Genomic DNA, 13,332 nt, shown 5'->3' with positions numbered 1-13,332 from the left:
TCTTATGTAGAACTAGCTAATATCTTTCTTGTACTAAACCTTTTTTCAATTTTTTCTATTAAAACTGGCTTGACATTCTTTTTTTTATGACCAATTTACCTATTTAAATGCTAAGCTGTATAAGATGTATGGGCCAAATCTTGAAAGGTGCAGAGCCACAGCAACTCCCACAGAAATCAAAAGGGAATTGGCAGTACATGATAATTTACCAATCTAGCCTTGAGGTAAAACAGACGTGAATTACTGTGCTGAGATCCATATCAGAAAGGAAAGCTGTAGATAGACTTTTAGATAAAACAACCTTATGCTCTACTACATACTTACCCGGGGATTCAAGAGCAGCCTTGGCTCTCACATGACCCAGAAACTACAAGCCGCACTGACAAAGGCATGTTCGCTTCCAACAGGAGAAACAGTCAGAGCCCTACCCCAGTCCTCACAATGTTTCTCTTATTTGTAGGCATCTTTGTCAGCTTATATGGGCTCAATCTAAGCCATTTTGTTTCCATCCCCATCCCTTCTATCAAATACTGGAAAGGCCAGGAGAATTTTATTTCATGCTTAAATAGAAAGGACACCTAAATCTGACTGGTTTCACACTGAAAAGCATTATCTACAGAGGACAGGCCAAGACAAAATGCCTCACTATTTCTCTTAGCACTTATACACCCAAAGGCTAAGAACAGACCATCAAAAAGCCTGAGTCTGAATCGATTCAGTCTCGTCAGGTTAGTCTAAACTGCATAGATTGAACCAATAAGCAGGTGAACAGACATTCACTTCTGATTGCAGAAATGCAGTCACATGCCTGCAGTGGCTCAGGCCAGAAGCTGTAGATAGTGCTGTAGCAAGGGGGGTGCGGTGAGTGGGGCAACTGCCCTGGGTGCCAAAGGAAAGGAGTGCCAACAGGTACTGCCCAGCTGGGGCGGGGTGCGGGGCGCAGCCACAAGCAGCTCATTTAGGGGGCACGAGGATGGGGGAAGAGCAGCTCTTGCTGCTGCATGGACGCCTGGGCAAGTGTGGGGGGGCATGTGCCCCCCCTCCCTCGATTGTGTATGAAGCAAGGTGGGGCTGCCGCTGCGGGCTTTGCCCCGGGTGCCAAACTTCTTTGCTACAGCACTGTCCGGGGGAGCGCTAGAGCACGCCTCCCTGCTCAGCTGCATCAGACAGCTTGGGCCAAGGCTAGCCTGCCTACTCTGTGGGGGGTATTGTGTGGGAGGTGCAAAGCCTCCTGGGGTGCTGGGGGACCGTGAGTTAACTTGAATCTGGAAGGGATCTGGAATAGAAGTTCAATAAACCAATTTAAACTAAATCAGTTAAGTCTGATACTACACCAATCCAGGTTTATCTTAAACCAGTTTGGGACATTTTGAAAACAGTTTTTGTGCACTGAACTTCTGTTGAGTTACAGGTTTGAACCAGTTTCTGATCACTTATATTGGTTTGTGTGTAATTTCTGTTCTTAGCCAAAGGGAACAGAAGAGGCAATAACAGGGAGCTCTGTAGTAGTCCCAATAGAGCACAGTCTGGACCCATGGCTAGGTACTAAGGTACCAAATGCGCCTTACGGAAAGAAAGGACTGGGATTTGTACTAACCTGTCTACAGCCAAATCAACAAAATGTTTGAACAGGGGTATCAGAGTTGCTGCTAGAATGAATGCTTTATGGGGGTCTACCACCGAGAGACAGATAATATTCTGTCCATGTTGTCTCCATGACTAAAGCCTGACTGGTAGAAAATAAAAGGTAAATGTAACTGCAACTGTTTAAACATGTTCTTACTCAAAAATACTGCCTGATAGACAAGTGATAAGTGGGTAGGCTGGTAGGAGAGAGCTAAGTCTTCGCAAAAGCACATTGTGGTAAAATGGCTCCAGTCATAGCTGCAATTTAATGGCAGGTGACAAATGGGTAAGGCAGGATTGTTTGTGACAGGCTGTCCCTGCTCCCCCTCCTGCTCTCAGCTGGCAGGCGGCAGCGCAAAGTGACTCACCTGGCTCCTGACTCTTCGCGCAAGGTGTGTGTGGTCCACCATTCGCTCTCTTCACAGGTGAGAGCGAAGCCCCTCTGAACATGAACTTGCTTTCTGTATCACCAGCCACTTCCCATGCAAACACTTTCTCATGTGATGTTAATATTCACTGGTGTTCTGGCAAATACGGGGCTGACAGGCTAGTGCCTGATGCTAAATTACTGAACTGTCAAATCAAATGCAGTTTTGAATACTAATACTGTACTGGTATTTCTCTTGAGCATAACTGTACTGAGGATCAATGAAGTTTGTACAGGGATTACTTTGTATTCTTATATGTATCTGACTGGGTGTCTTTGTATATGCTCTAGAGGAGGGGTGGGTCTGCATCTGATCGTGTGATACATAGGTATCAGTGCTCATGGGCTTGGACATGTGTATGTATATCTTACCTCCTCTGGTGTGCCTGCATGTGTGATCTGTACAGAGGTGTGTATGTGTGTGAATGTGTATGCATTTATATGAGGCTCTCAGAACTCTTTACAAACATTAATTAATTAAGTCTTGCAGCCCCATGAGTAGAAAAGTTTTATTTTAAACCATTCTGCAGCTGCATATAACAGCTGATCTAGGCACCTTTCCATAAGTCACACAGCAACAGAACCAGGCCAGAACCAATGATCCGACTCGGAGTCTCCTGCTCTAAGAACCACACATCAATCCCTTCTTAAAATGGATACATAAGGCTAATTAAATATTATTTTACATTGTTTTGACCAAGAGATCAATAAAGGAAATAGCTGTTTAAAAAAATACCAAACATTGTACAAACAATACTCAAACTGGGGAATCTGGAGATAGGATTTATTTTATTTGCATGTGTTAGGAGTGGCAGAAGGAAGCAGTGCTGAGGAAGAGGTGTGATATCATCTATAAGTTATAAGAGCCTCTTTAAATGCATGCAAACAAGCCCTACACCCAGGCTGTGCCCATTATGAATATTCTTTCTGAATCTCTGTAGGTACTTGTACAGTCACATAGTTAGTAAAGAGCACCAAATCCTGTTTAGATATTTGAATACATAACATGCATGAAATTCAGTCTGATTCTTGAATGATGCAAATGGAATTTGACCCAACATATACTTACATGCATGTGTGTCTGTGTGTATTGTTCACGCTTATATCTGTGCTGGTGCACAATTGTGTTCTCTATTAAATCTACAAGTGCAATGAACACTGTGATTATGCATAGAGGCTCACAGTTGACTTATGTAGAAGTCAGGAAATTCAATCTCTTCAGTTTCCCTTTGGGAAGGTGCCATCAGGGTGTTTCTGTTTTCAAAACAACTATTATTCAAGTAGTGTCTACCTCTCTTTTGTGTAAGACAATAATTTTATTGATACACGCCAATAAAGATTATGAGATGTGATGGCAAGTTACAAACTGAGCCAAGGCTTGGTAACTGTAGGACTTCAAGAAACTTCTTTTTTAATGTGAAGTTACAGCTTCAGTTACTATTCAACATTTTAAATGGCTAAAGTCAAGAAAATGAAGTCACGAAGTAGCTAAGCAGCACTGTTTCTGTGTTATTCTAATCATTGTGTTCCTCTAAAATACATGAACATTTTTGTGCACAGAGTAAAAAAATATTCTGGGAAGGGAAGCAGTCATTCTACAGACTGAAATGCTTAGAGAAAAGGATGTTAGAGAGCTGAAAACTTACTCAAAATTCTTTTCCCTTCAAATGTGTTTGCTGTGATAGTAATGCTGATCATGAATGCATGGCTTTAAAAAAAAAAAAATCCTAAAATGAAATATTTAAGCTTCTTTTAAAAAGGTATAAGTTAAAAAAAATCCTCAGAGCTGACTAGCCTATTTTCTTCCATCATTTTTTCAGTGTTCTGTCATCTCTGGGTAGGATTCAAAATACTATGAAGTCAGAGTCTTTCTACTGTCTTCAGAGAAACCTCTTCCCATTGCACTTTTGAGCGTGACTTAGTTTTCCAACTATTCTCTCAGGTTTTTGAGCTCAGATGACTGTAAAACAATTACAGAGTACCTTATGGCTTGAAGGAGGATTTTAATTTTGCTGCTTTGCTAATGCAGACAATTTTCAGTGCAGGTTAGTTGGAGAGTAACATTTAGAAATCCACGTGAAAAAGAAGTTACATCTTGAGATCATATTTTAGTACAGCACCAAACCAAACACAAAAGGATGCCTAACCCAGTTGGAGCATTTTTCATAATGAGACAATAAGAAATCCACAGTTTCACACAGACTTGAGAGTTAGGTGTGTGGTTTACCAAATGGTTTGTCCACTGCTTTGCCGATTTTTTTTTTCTTGTCTGCTAATAGATACCCTGATGCTACTTTACCAGCCACCTAGAACTCCAGTTCCAGGTATAGTTGTCTCTCTCAAACATCTTCAATACATACAGAAGGATGAACGTTCTGTCCGCCTGGCTGATACATAGCAATGTCACACCCAATTCATCAACCATTTTGTCTCAGTAAGCTCATCACATGCAGAGTATTCCTCCAGGATGTAAGTTGTCTAACACCACTTTGCAAACCACAGCACTCTTCCATATAAGATCTTTAACCTTTCACTCATGTCTCATTCTAATCTGTAGAGAAAATCTAAAAAGAAAGGACAAAAGTCAGTGAAACACGGTGTAAATATTGCCACTCCATCAATAAGACTCCACTTATTAAACAGAACTCGCGGCAATGTGACAGACACCAAAATGCAATTTTCTTCTGAACACTGGCATACACTTTTAAGTTTTATGTAGCACCAAAAGCAAATGGAGAACTAGGAGAAAACAAAGAACCAACCTATAGTTTAACACCCGCAACAAACAGCTGTTGACCATGCAGCCGTGCGGAGATGGCCACAACCCTGCAAACTTTGCAGTGCTTGCTGTGCCTGGCCCTGGAGGAGCACAGGTGAGTCCAATTAGAGTGCCTGATGCAGCCTTCTTCACCCACAAATGGCAGCAGAGATGTCTGGCTTTAAGTAAGACAACAGGAGGAGTCTTTTGCTTAGAACCAGAGATGCAAAATCACCTACTGAATGTAAAAACCCCAAACCTGCCAGAAACACTTACCAGGAGCAGGGAACTGCTGAGGCTCTATTCTGAGTTTGAAGTGAGGCAAAGTTTCCCTGAAACAAATGTTTTGTCATGACTTGCAACCCTGGAAGCCATCAGGAAGTGCAAATGCCAGCACAGGATGCCTCCAATGTCTCAGGAAGAAAAAGCATCAGCTTCACAAGAACATTGCCACCCCCCACCCTTTCATTTTTGCTAACATCATTTTATTATTTTTGGTAATTCTACAGAGAAGGAGGATATAAGTAGTGTCACAGTATAAAGATGCCATGTGATTTTTGGAAGGCAGATTTTACTGTCCACTTCAAAGGGAGAAAAAGGTGCAGCCATTCCTCCTTCTTTAGGAGTTTTAGCAAATCGCTCTGCTGCTATTTGGACTGAACATGGACTGTATGTGGCAGGACCATTTTTAGATTTGAAAATAAAGATTTTGCAACTTTTTTATTAAACGAAAAAAATATTTACCACAAGCATTTAATATTTGGGTTTTAAGTGGTTTCATTGCAAAGTCCACATAGCCTGAAATCTATCAATCAGTAATAATTAAAAGAATGATCATATATTTGCATAGACTCTTATGCACACACAATTGTTGAAATGCAGGCACATTTTTAACAACTCTCCACATGGGTAAACTGGGAACCAGAGAAATAAAGTCATTTGTGCAATCTCATAGAGCAAATTTAGGCAAAATTCCCATTGATTTCAACTGGCCAGGATTTCACCCAAGCTCAGGAGTAAAAACCCCCGAGAAATTCTAGACCTCAAAACCTAGTTCTAACCTCTAAGTCCATAACCACTGAAGAATTTCAAAGCCTGTGAAACAATTCAAAGATTTATTAATTTAAAAACTAATAGGCATATTATCACAAATGATAGTTAATTACCAACTCTGAATTAACTGATCACTGTATTAATCTCCTTTATTTCTATCAACATCAAGGTTTAGTTTTGGGGAAGGGAAGTTTGATTACATATTTTAAATAACATTATTTTATTTTCCTCCAATATCAACAAAATTTTGTTTTACAAGTGCTCAAATTTCACTCACTAGCATGATGGGAAAAACACATTTACTGCCGTTTATATTGCTTGTGTTCTTCTTCACTGCAACAATGAGTCATTATTCAGAGTATGTTTATGTAATATCATAAATACCAATCTCTGGTATTTATGTAGCATAGTATTTACTTGGGCAAGTTGCCACATGCACGGAAGAAGTAAACAAAGAGCCATTCTTTGGGGGGGGGGAACATAAAAAAGAGTCTTAAAATGAATCCAATTTTCCTTCATAAGGCACTCCTTGTTATTTTACCTAAAGTGGCTTTTTAAGATATACAGCATGATAAAACACAATTCCTTGGAGACATAATTATGGTTCCTAAGAGACTGGTGAATAAACAATCAGGGACAGAGTGTTTGTTTTCCCTAGGTTTTTCTTAACTATTAATGGGAGGCATTAAAAAAAACAGCGAGGAAGGAATGCATTGGGTTGGTGTATTGACAAGGAATGTTGAAGTATGTACCTTGCCGAATACATGAGATTTCTGTCTAAAAGCAAAACTATTTTATTGGATTTCAAATAACTCTATTTTGTAAATGTGTTTGTAATGGGTGTAAATACCACGGCAAGTCCTTTGTTTTTTATATTTACTGTACTATATAGTCAATGGTACTAAACACAATGCACGTTCCAAAGCAAAGAGCTTGTCTTGTCTCACATTACTCTTAAGCATTTGCACAAACAACTTCCTTCAAGTCAAGGTGACAAACCCTTCCAATATTGTACGCAGTGTTCTGCCTTGGAGCTATGTACAGGCTTGATCCTACAAGTGCTGAGTGACCTCAAATACTATTCTAGTCAATGGATACTAGTGTGCTCAATACTCTACAAGACTGGGCCATGAGAACCTAAGCACTTCCATTAACTTGTATGGTTTTGGATAAGGGCCAAGACGACTATGGCAGAACCAAATCTCATTTGGACCTTCAGTGGAAAAGTTCTCCGAATGCCTTACAGTGGTAAGCATAGTGGCTTGGGAGATGGTGTACAATACTGACAATAGTTTGGTCCCTTGAATGTCTCTCTGAAATTAGGCAGCAGGCCAGGGAGATTTGCACCTTTTAGATTAACTCAATCAGAGATGTATGACAAACTTTTGTAAGTAGAGGATTTACTTTATTAGAAGATGTGATCTAATCTGATGAAGATTAGATCACAGCACTTGATGAAGTAAATTCTCTGCTTATGAAAGATTATGCCATGCATCTTTGATTTAGTTAGTCTATCAGGTGCAACTTTACCCTGCTTTTGGCTGACTTTAGACTAATATGGCTAACTATCTCTCTCTCTCTCTCTCTCTCTCTCTCAAACTAGTCATCCAAAAAAGTAGCTGCACCCAAAATTGCTAGCGACTTGAAAATTTGCATTTAGAAGTTCTTAATTCCTTTTCCAGCTCTTCTCTTGGCTTTCTGAATGCTTATGAGCCAATCACTAATCTGTCTGTATCAGTTGTCCTATCTGTAAAATGGGGATGATTATATTTAACTACCTCACATGGAGGTGTTAAGTCTTTAATTAGCTAGTACTTGTAAAAGGCTTCATGTACAGTACCAGTAGTATGACAAAGAAATATATTTCTGGCACATTAGTAAAAATAAAGCCTTCAACTGAGGGCCCTGACATTGCACTATGGAAGTCAACGGGAGATTTCACTCCAACCTGTATTAAGCCCTAAGAGTTTAGCAGAAACAAGTGTTGCCTTAACACTCTTCCTCTGGCAGTCATGTGACAATGCATAATTTATATTTGTTTTATATATTATTATTTATATTTGTTTTTGATTTATTAACTTCCCTTTTTTAAGCTTTGTTGGAATCATGGTAGACTCCATTGTGCACCAGGAGCATTGAAGTAAATGTTGATGACACTGGGAGTCTGGGGAACACAATAGCTCATGAGTTATAGATTATTGCCTAGCAGATGGGAGATAGTTTGAGTTTCTCTGCATAGTCTCCATAGACAGATCTGCAAATAATGTAACAAGGGAGATACATTCACAGGATGAAGCTGGTCAAGCTAGTACTTGTTTCTGCTTTGAGGATTTATTAGAGAAGTGAATAAACATGATTGTTGTGCTAATTAACCCCACGTAAGTCACAAATCCTGTCTTTGTAGGGCTTTGTGTATGCTGCTGTCATTAAGGGGCAGTGCCTGTTTCCAACATGTAAACTGCAGTTTTCAAGCTGCATTGCGCCCTGTGGTGAAGAAAAAGAACATACAAAGCAGGGAGGTAGAGGGGGCCCAAGGAAAAGGAAACCCACAGGAAAACCCCATGTTTGTTCATGGTTCATTTGTTTGAGGTCCCAGAACAGTCAACAAAAAAGAAAAAAACCCTAACTAGACAAAATGACTCCCCTTTAAGTGGCCTCTGGCTCACTGCCCATGAGTATCCAAGGATATTGCACATGTGGATAAGAGAGAGTCTAGCAGCTTCTAATGCAAACAAGTTCCTTTTAATTCGGATATTTGTATTACAGTAAAAATGAATTAGAAAGCAAGAGAGTTAATGTGGTGCTAGACTGATGGCTCTAGAGCTGCAGATGATAGCAACAGCAGTGCCAACTCAGCCATCATGTCCTGTGAAGAAGCTTCTTCTCTCCCTTATTGAGGTGAGAGGAGACTCAGCCCTTGCCCCTTCAGTCCTTTCTGTGCCTGGCAACGAACTGCATGTGTAGTGGTGGTTTTGTGGTGTGGGCAATGGTCTGTTTAGAGATTGATTCTGTGGTATTGCAAATAAATCAAAAAGTTAAATGAATTAACTTTCATTAGCAAGAGCTTAGGAGAAATACGTGAAACATACAGCTGGTTATGTGGGACCTCAGGACCGCACTGAGCCAGGTGAGAGTTGAGGTGCACACGTCAGTCAGCAAATATTCGTACAGCGCAGCAAGATCTCCTGTTGCAAAGTGCAATGTAAAGTGCAAGTTTTTATGTTAAATAATGTTAATATAGAGCAAGGCTGCTGCTATTCAGACTTCCGTTTGGTTTAGTAAGACATAGCCATATATATGAACTTAGGCAGGACTCTTATGGCAATTAGCCAATCAAAATCAATGGGATTGATGTCGCCAATCACTCAGCTGGTTTTAAATGCCATGCCAGGTATCCAAAAAGTACAAGCACTTTGGCAAAGCTTCCAGGCACTGCGCTAGGTACTGCTTCCAAATCTCCCAATCCCTCTCATGGTCCACAAAGCCACCCCCAGAATCCATGCTCTTTTGGCTAGAGTGACAAGACAGCGATCATTCAACGAAGACAAAGCTGTGAAGTACGATGGAAAATGCTTTTCATAATTCACATGCCGTACATGCCACAGAATACCCCAAATCCTGGTGGAAATGTGTGCCAGACATCTTGAACCCGAGAACGACTTTGCCCATAATCCCTTGGGACAGAAATTTCTGATTGTGCTCCAGCTTCCCTATAAAAGCTCCATTGTTACTTGCAGCCCAGCCTTCACCAGGAGACATGGCACTGGGCCACAGCCTCCAGGGACATTCTCAAGCTGCACAAAACAAGTTTTTCCAAACAGTTGAAGTATTTCCCAGCCCAGACTCTTACATTTTAATTGTTTGTGCAAGGACAGTAACCCACCAAGCCCTGCCTGTAATGCTACTTGTTTAAACTCCACAGAGACCTTTTTCTTGACCTGCCATAGTGCTTTAAATGGCTATTGGCCATGTAAAACTAGGATTAACGGGCAGATTCCATAGAGTCAAAGCTTCATCCATGATGTTAGAAAAAAAGCACAATGGGATTGGACAGTAAACATATCACTGCCATTTCCTTTGGCATGTTCTTTAAATCAGAAATTTCTCTTAGCCTTAATTTGCAACATTTAATGAAACACCTCCAGTGGATCATGGACTAGCTTTTACTTACGCTAATACTTGATGGTGACAACAGTTATGGCAAATACGATGTGTGAAAGCCCAAGCCCCAGCGCTTCAAAGGTTTCTGATTTCAGTGCGACCTTAGATCCTTTTCAAATCTGGGCCAACCCCAATCAGAGAGCAAGACAGCCAAAGCATACATTGGCTCACAACTCTAGATCATAGTTTCTCAACCTGTGATACTCATGCCCCTGGGGGTATGTGAGACACAGGCAGGGGGTACGTGGGTACCTCAATACTCTCTCTCTCTTGCCTTCTTTCTCTCACCCTCTTTCCTCTCAAAACTATGGCAAAAAATTCCCCAGTAATAATTTGGCATTCAGCCCTCCTAGCTTTGGGCAACATCACCTCTAGCCTAGGTACATACTTGAGTTGTGCACCCCTGGTATAAAAGGTGGCAACCTTATCCACACCAGATCAGACATCTGTCATATCACAGCCTTATATACACAGCCCTTCTTCCACCATACAGCACATTAGTCTGTAAGTATAAAATCCCCTGGAAAATTGAGTGTTGGGGTATTTACTAAAATGTTCAGAAGTTAGCGGGTACTTGCTACTTACAAGGTTGAAAAACACTGCTCTTGATCATACCAGGGTGCGATAAAATGCCCTCTCTCAACCCAGAAGCAGGAAAAGTTCTTTTGAAGACAACTTTCTGAAGGCTTTGTTGATCACCCTGATGTAACAGCTTCAAAGTTCCCATGTAGGGTTGTTAACCTCTTTACTAGCCCCGCTCAAGACCACAGGGCCATTTGGAAACTGTTTGCAGCAGTTAAATGCTTTCCTGAGGGTGGACTCATATTCAAGTGAATGGGCTTGATTGTGTGGCAATCTTGGGGGAAGTCACTGGGGCCTTTTGCAACTGCCATTACAGTCTGTGATGTGGTGCGCCTCCTGCTCACTTGTCCTTGGCTGCAGATACCACCATAAATTACTGAAGCACTGTAGCAATCGACTGCACCACCTATGTCCTACCCCAAGGCGCAAAAAGCACTGTACAGGACTTTTCTACTTGCTTCAGGAACCTCTTTGGTGCTCCACATTTGTAATGGGGAAGAGCCTGAATTAGCCCCTTGGTAATGGTAAGGGAGAAAACAAAATCAGGCCTCTTGCATTTGCATGTAAAAGCCTATCTACACATGTTAATAGAGGTGTTACTTGACATTTGGGGTGAAAGAGGCTTCAAGCCTCCATTTCACATAGCACCTTCCCTGCCAGCAAGCATTTTTTTCTTTTAAGTCTGCTTCAGAGAAAGCTTTTAGACAGTTTACAAAAAGAGCTAACCATCAGTCACTGCCTGTATTGATGGTGATCCACCTCACTTTCTGCCACTTAACCCTTTACAAATAGGCATTAGTATCTCCTGTGTGCTCAGGTAACACTGAACTAATTGGGAATCACAAGCAAAGTTCATAGGAACAAGGAGCCTGTAACTTGACTTTTTAACTGCAGAAGAACGACATGAAGCCAAGTCACTGCTCAGCACAATGGAGTGCTTGGTGGTTTTAGTATGAAGCCCTCCTGACGGCTACTCCTCAGTGACGATAAGGCAAACAGCATTAGACTTAGAGAGGTTTTTCCTTGAGTATTCATCAACAGATCTAGCCTTTGACAGAACCTCAATGCAGGTCTTAATGACCTGCTTCAAATAGGCAAGTGTCAAGTGAGCAAAACCTTTTCACAGGTGTCTAAATGCAAGTTGTTTTTAAGGAAATAAAAAGCTTCAAAATCAGCTTCAGTAGCCTTGCGTACAATGCTTTCATTGAGACCCGCTTCATGGATTGAAGCAGGGAAGTTTGTACTTAAGGACCCAATCCATTGGTTGAAAGACACCCATTGACTTCAGAGGACTTTGGATCAGGCCCTAGATAAATATGCAAACAAAAGAACCTCTCAGCATATTTGCAAGCTCTTACGGCTTACAGTTTGTGATGGTGGCAACGTGCAAGTTATGGAGAGGAAGCATATAGCACACCACTGTGTAAAGTTCCTTGACTCTGGTAAAGTTTGTTAGAACAATTGTATTTATAAATGCTGAGACAGAGCTACAGAGCTCCTCATGTACGGAGAAGGAGAGGGTAATTCATTTTGAGTCTATTAGGGAAGTGCTGTCCTAAATTCTTCAGCCCAGAAACCTTCACAGGTAGGAAAAGTCAGGCAAAGATAAGGAAACCTGATGCCCATGTAAAGAAGGCATGCATTAAAACTGACTTTGGCAAGCTCTTGCTTTTTAACTTGCTCTCATTTCTTCTCACACATTCCCAACTTCTCTAGACTTCAAAATTAAACACTCCCTCCTGAGGTTTGTTGATGGTACTACTGCTTAAAACTTGAGGGTATATACAAATGAAAAAGTTATAGTGAGTTTAAAGTTAAGTGGGGACTTACCATGTGCCATCTACTTGGTAACTGGCCATGCTCACATGCTTATCCCACAGGGCTACTCCTCAGTGAACCAGGGCTCTGCTAGCAGCCTAGTTGAAACTACTTCCTCTGAATGGAATAAACTGTACTAGGAAAATAACTTTTTTGCCAGTATACCTGCATTCCCACTGGGAATCTTGCCAATAGTTACATCAAACAGAGAGATGAATTTTTTCCCCGCTCCTAACCAGCACAGGTATACCAGCAAAATTGTTAAGTTTACATCAGGGTTGAGCCTGGAAGCTGGTCCATTACCCAGGGTCTTCCTAATAATGGCATAGTATCTAATAATTGGGTGTATTTTGCAGTCACCATCACATAGGTCTCACCTGTTTTACTAAATACACTACAAAACACTGACTGTAACTAAACAGTATTACTGTGTGGAGACCTGATGTATATCCTGTACACTGAAAACACTTGTATGTGAACATGCCATACAGAGAGTGTCCAGATATGCTGCTGTTATAATTTTGCTGGGTTTGCTACTGTTCTGCAGTGAAACATTCCTTGTTTTATCACGTGCTTTAGCCTCAAACAGAACAGAAACAGTGCTAAATAAAGCTGTTATAAGGCTTCATCTTGCAGCAACAGAAAAAAATGAAATGCTAATTAGTAATCTCAACAACAGCAAAAAACAAAGTATAACGTAACCCAATTTGTAAAGTGAGGCTGTTGCTTTTTAGTTGTTGTCCAAGAGACCTGTTTAGATAGTGTATGAATATAAAAACTTGAATATACATTAGAATGTACAATTTACAATACCATACATAATATTGGCGTGTTTTAGCCAGACCCAAAGCAAACTGTGCTACTTATGGTCCAGTTTTGCATGGTGCTTACTGTTCTTGCCAGCCTT

At 40.8% G+C, this 13,332-nt stretch overlaps 1 long non-coding RNA gene across 2 annotated transcripts in view; it reads right to left on the bottom strand.

Moving 5' to 3' along the window:
* Positions 1–3,515: 3,515 nt before the first annotated feature.
* The window catches only part of LOC112552116, a 100,019-nt gene continuing 90,202 nt past the window's right edge, over positions 3,516–13,332 (bottom strand). For both annotated transcript variants that reach the window (XR_003096477.1, XR_003096476.1), the window contains exon 3: positions 3,516–4,617. This is a non-coding gene — a long non-coding RNA (uncharacterized LOC112552116). The remainder of the gene's footprint in view (positions 4,618–13,332) is intronic.

Source organism: Alligator sinensis, unplaced genomic scaffold, assembly GCF_000455745.1.
Source record: "Alligator sinensis unplaced genomic scaffold, ASM45574v1 scaffold170_1, whole genome shotgun sequence".
NCBI classification, from domain to species: Eukaryota; Metazoa; Chordata; order Crocodylia; family Alligatoridae; genus Alligator; species Alligator sinensis.
This window is presented reverse-complemented; position numbering and strand designations above follow the sequence as displayed.